The sequence below is a fragment of the Notamacropus eugenii genome, chromosome 5 (assembly GCF_028372415.1).
Source record: "Notamacropus eugenii isolate mMacEug1 chromosome 5, mMacEug1.pri_v2, whole genome shotgun sequence".
NCBI lineage: Eukaryota > Metazoa > Chordata > Mammalia > Diprotodontia > Macropodidae > Notamacropus > Notamacropus eugenii.
In genome coordinates this window covers 299,866,898-299,873,139 of record NC_092876.1, presented here as the reverse complement: position 1 = coordinate 299,873,139, position 6,242 = coordinate 299,866,898, and positions in this window count along the sequence as shown.

Genomic DNA, 6,242 nt, shown 5'->3' with positions numbered 1-6,242 from the left:
TTCTTTCAAGAGGTGATCAGTGGATTCTTTCAATATCTATTTTACCCTCTGGTTCTAGAATATAAGGGCAATTTTCCTTGGCAATTTCTTGAAAGATGATGTCTAGGTTTATTTTTTTGATCATGGCTTTCTGGTAGTCCAATAATTTTTAAATTGTCTCTTCTGGATCTATTTTCCAGGTCAGTTGTTTTTCCAACAAGATATTTCATGTTGTCTTCTATTTTTTTCATCCTTTTGGTTTTGTTTTATAATTTCTTGATTTCTCATGAAGTCATTAGTTTCCATTTGTCCATTCTAATTTTTAAGGAATTATTTTCTTCAGTGAGCTTTTGGACCTCCTTTTCCATTTGGCCAATTCTGCTAATTTTTAAGGCATTCTTCTCATCATTGGGTTTTTGGACTTCTTTTGCCATTTGGGGTTCCAGACAAGAAATGAGGCTGATTGACTTTGCACAACCTTCCCTCACTCAGAACAAACTCAAGTGCAAAGTCATGTCATCATTTCTCTGATGGTGAGGTCTTCACTGGCAACAAAGGATAAACACAACAATCCATGAGTAGAAGCAGCTCCCTGAATGGGGACCCAGAGTAACTCAGCTCCTCCTCTCCTGTCTGTCTCCCCATCCCCTTCCTTCTCCTCTCCAAAGGAAGGTAAATTTGGATGGCCAAAAGATGCCCAGTTGACTTGGCTTTTACTGGCTAGATTTCTTCCTTTCCTTCTCTTTCCTCCCTTTTCTTCCCCTTCCTTCCCTCCCTTGCTTTCCTTTCCATTCCCCTTCTCTTCCCTGCCCTTCCCTTCCCCTTCCCTCCCTTTCCCTCTCTTTCCCTCCCCTGCCCTCTCCTTCCCTTCCTTTCCCTTCTCTTCCTTTCTTTCCCATCCCCTCCTCTCCCCTTCACTTCCCTTTCCTTCCCTCCCTTTCCTTTTCCTCCCCTTTCCTTTCCCCTTAAACCTACTACACTGTGAAGCCCACAGATTGAATAACACTAGGTCCCTGCCCAAAATTCACTTAAGGGCTGTTTTCTGGACCCTCTGGGCTTAAGAGTGATTATCAATAGTAACTGTTGCTATTTCCCTCCCAGCCTGATGCAGTTATTTTTTTTTCCTCATTAAAGGGGCCATCCCTTGACTACTTCTTAAACTTCTTAAACAGGCCTTTCTACTGAGTGGGCATTACCTTACCCTAAGTGACTACCTGAATAGACCTTAACCTAAAGGGACCAAGGTCTCCCATGGCATCATGGGCCATCTCCAGTCATCCTGATGCATATCTGGTTGCTGGACCAGACTCTGAAGGAGGTGGTAATGGTAATTTGTACTTCCTGTATTGTTCCATGTGTTAAGAAGAAACAACATTGGCCTGACATGTTGAATTTTCCAAGCCCATGTTGTGGATAAGTCTAGTGTTCAGTAATATTATAAATATTCTGAAGCTAATATTCCCAGACTGTCCTTAATTTTATACTGCTTTAATCTCCCTTGTCTCAAACCTCACAAAGTCGTTGGGAGGCAAGAGTTTTATAAACTTTAAATAAAGTTTTGTAAAGCTCTCAGTAAATATGACCCGCTATTATTATTACTTTTACTTCCTGCTGCATGGTAGGTCTTAATTAATGCTTATTGACTTGACCTTTCAATCTGGTTCTCAGGAAACAATCTCCTACCAATCTTTGACATTTTAATATGACTAAAGTATTCTGTCTCCCAAAGATATTTTCATTTAAACTTCCCTCATTTTGGAGTAAAAGTTTTGGGTATATAGTATATAATCCATGGTTGATTGGTTAATTAGTCATTATGGGAGTTCCACAATTTGGATCAGGAAAGGAAATACCTTGGGGAAAGTGACCAGATAGCCCTGACCAATTCTTAAAATGCAGCAACTGGGAGGCAAGGCATAGTGGATAGAGTGCCAGATCTAGAGTCAGGAGACTCATTTTCCTCACTTCAAATCTGCCCTTATACACTTATTGTGTTGTTTGGCCTAGAGGCCGATGAGCTACCCGAGTCTACTTACCTTTCGTCCAGGTCTTCGGAGGCCAACCGGATAAACATATTGAGAGAAGAGATTTTCCAGAGTCAAACAAGGGTTAGGCTTTATTCAGGGTCTCAGTTACGTATCCATATGCAGGGCGAATTCTTCCTCTGGAGAGAGGAATCCTCCTCCTCCCAAGGGGCAAGGATCATACAGCAAGAGGATGGGAGCAGAAGAGGGAGGGACCCTCTTCCCTCCAAGGGCCCCACAGCAAGAAGAGAGCCTTCAGGCTTTCCTGTCCCTACTTAAGCTCTCCCACCACATAGTTTGCACGTGAATACCGTTCGTGCTCTCAGCCCCTAGCTAATTAACAACAGGTGTGCTCAGACCACAGGCCAATCTCAAGGGTGGGATGCTCTCCCCAGCAAGTTTCCCACTGAGAAAAGGTGGAAATACACAAGATAGCCCATGTTTCACGCCTCAATCCCCAGCTGTTCCCTGGGGGGCCTCGTGAGAACTCTGAGGTTTAGAAGTCCTCACATTTACCTGCCCAAGACTGTCCACATGAAAACTGAGCTTACACCCCCAACACTGTGTGACTCTGGGCAAGTCACTTCATCCTTTCTTCCTCAGTTTCCTCAATTGTAAAATGAGCTGGAGAATGCAATGGCAAATCATTCTAGTATCTTTTCTAAGAAAATCCCAAATGGTGTCATAAAGAGTTGGACACAACTAAAAAATGACTCAACAACAACAAAACTTCTCAAAGTGAAGTCCTGTTTATGAACGCCATCCATCCTTATTTCATGGAAATATCCCTCACCTTTAGGAAAGGCTGCTGCTTTTTCAAAAGTGAAGAACCAAAGGAGAAAAGATATAATTCAATAAATTCAATTCCATAAACATTTATTCCATGCCTCTTATATGTCAGGCACTATGCTAAGTGCTGGGGATAAAAATAAGAAAAAGAAAGTCCCTTCCCTGAAGGAGCTTCCAATCTAACAAGTAAGACAACACACAAAAGGAAATTTAAAGGGGATGAGAAATCAGAGAATATGGAGAATAAGATGCCCTTATTGTGTGGAATTAAAATCAAGCTGAGCTGCAAATGGAGAGTAGAAGGAGAAAAGATCAAAACATAGCTGTCATTTCAAATTAGAGTCAAACCGGCCCATTGTGTAGTCCTAGAGAGGTCAACTTTACTCTCTGGAGAAGCCAAAGGAGCCTCTTAAATCAAAGGGAATTTTAAGAGAAACATCACCTCTTTTTAATGCTCTCTGGGCCTCTCCTTGGCCCTATCCCAGGGAATATAGTTACTGTCCCTGAGACATTCAGACTTTTGTTTTTCAGTGTTGTATGCTCTTGCGTAGCTGAGCTGAACTCTTATTAAAGGCCTGGGGGTTCTTCAGGCAATTACTGGATACATTAATTCACATGGTTTAGTTCACTAGACATGACAACAATCTGAATATCACTAGCTTCAGCAAGGCGTAGCTTATTATCTAGAAATTTAATTTTAAGTCCTGACTTTTTCCTCCTCATTTCTCTTTTCATATTATAGCTGCCTATCAGGCCCTGCCCTTGGTAAAACTGGGAAGTAAGTAGTGAATTCTGAGATAGCCTTTGATTTTCTCCATCACTTTTCCCACCTCCTGGAATCTGGAGTTTGAAGGGGCACCTATCTTCCTCTAGGCTAGCTGTCAACTGATCTCAGTTAAAAGTGGTAAGCTGATCTGCACTAAAAGTTACATCTTGAACTGGATATCTGATAAGCATCTCAAACTCAACATATCCAAAGCTGAACTCATTTTCTTTCCCCACAAATCCTTCTGTCTTCCAAACTTCCCCATGACTGTTGAGGGTGCCACCATCTTTTCAGTCATCCAGCTTAGATGATTGCTTACTCCAACTCAGAGTACAAATTTAGAGAAATGATTATTTTTCTCTGATATTAACAACCAATTACTATTGGTGAAATCCAGGATGTTTTTCCTTACTATTTCCTCATTCTTTACTAGGTCAAATCAGGCTCTGAAGAATAGGGATGATAATGAGATTGGATTTAACATTCTCCTCAATCTTATTCAGACCCCACCTAAATGGGAAAGCCCATTATGTTCTACTCAGGCTTTGGGGGAGGGGTTGATCTATAATGAGAAGTTCCCAAAGTTACACCACCTTTCAAAAAACATACTCAGTGCCCCCCTGAAAATCTACTTTCTGTAACCCTTCAATGTGTTTTTAATTTGTGTCATTTCAAAAAGTATATAAATTAAAAATAAGATATAACTTACATTTAATAATTTATTATAAATTAGGGGGGTCCTACATTGAAATTTTGATGATGTAATATTGCATCATGTAACCATATAGTATCATATTGGAAATAAGTCATTACAGAACATATTCCTTCCCAGGCGTGCTGGACTTCCTGACATTGTGTGACATGCTCCCCCACCAACACTTGCTTACTAAGACCTATCAGCAGACTTCACCACTGATTGATTATAACTTGCATTCTGCGTGTTTATTTGGAAAATAATGTAATCACTATGCTACACATCAGATGAAACAGGTATGGTTGGTTTTTCAAAATTTTCTTCTCTTCTTTCCTTATGCTTCTGCTGCTTCCTTAATTTTATTCAATGCCCCCCAATTGTACCTGAGGCTACTGCTGTGTCCCTGCATTGTTCTAGTGCCCCAGCAAGGAGTAGTAGCCTCCACTTTGGGAACCTATGATTGCCTGTGCTGGGTGTGGTCTGGGAGTAAGAATGATGTAATCAAAGTTACTTCCCCCTAGCCCTTCACTAGAACAAGTCCCCTTCTCATTACAAGATTCATTCTTTTCATTAACTAATAAAGTTGATTGCTAGGAACACCCACCCTTCCAAGGATGTATAAGTGTCAAGAGGCCACCATGATCCATCTTTGGTTTATGAGAAAAGGCCAAATAACCATCTTTTATTAATTGCTAGTCATAATTAATAAAATGATTAATTACCCAGAGATTATGTCTCTTGAACTTCTTATATGTCACAATATCCTATCTGGTGCCAACTCCTGTTGTTTCTTCCTTGGTAGCTTTACACACACACACACACACACACACACACACACACACACAGACACACACACACACACGCAATTTTTATTTAGATATTCATTTTTTTTTGTTATTTGCCCTTTATTCCTGAAGAGGACCAATGATATCATGAGGGTGGTATCTTGACTTGAGAATAAATTGGATATAAGTGTGTCAGTCTTACTCTCTCCTCCAAAGTCATTGAAGTCCAGTGGCAAGACAAAGGTCAAGATGACTGGTGATAGACCACAACAAAGTGGGTGACCTTGCCTTTATAAATTAAGGTCTTTCCCAAGTTTCTTAATAAGCAAGTCCCAAGTCTGAGGAAATATCCATTCAGCAATCCACAGTTTAAGAAGCACTGGTCTAGGCCAGTGGTGTCCAACTCAATTAAAAATGAATCTCTGCAGCAACATGTTGCCTTAGAAAAACCACAAATTAATTAACCAGAAATTATCTATGTTATATTATATTTTTATTTATTTTGTTAAACATTTCCCAAACATATTTTAATCTTGTTCTATCTGATAGTGATTTTTGACACTTCTAGTCTAGAGCCTTAATTTGAAAGAATTATTCACATTCTGTACTGTATGATACTCATTTGTATAAGGCAGGAATTCTGTACCTCTTAACCTTTATATCCCCAGTGCCTCGCACAAAGTAGCCACTAATGTTTTAAAAAACTTTTTTAAACATGTAATTGAAGAAAAATAAAATATTTTAAATATGTATAGACATATGTCTTAATCTACAAAAAAACAAGTTTGATAACTTGAATGTCACTGTTTGTTGTACCTAATGATAAAACTAAAATTGATAAAAGTTTTCTTTTAATTTTCCTACGGACACAAAGCAAAGTGTCCAAATAACATATGCAGGCATTTAGTGGTTTATATTTGTGTGTGAGCATGTATAGTATGTATATGTATATATCTCCCCTTCTTTCCACTGATACAGCTACTATTTTGGTATAAACCCTCCCTCCTGGGCTACTACAATAGTCTGTTGATAAGTCTTCTGGCCTCAAATCTCTCCCTACTCCAGTCCATCCACCTTGAAGCTTACAAAGTTATCTCCCTAAAGGACAGGTCTGACTAAGTCACCCCTTTCCTCCAGTTATTTCCTATTACTTCCAGGACTGAATGTAAAATTCTCCATTTGCTTTCACAACCTGTCCCCTTCCT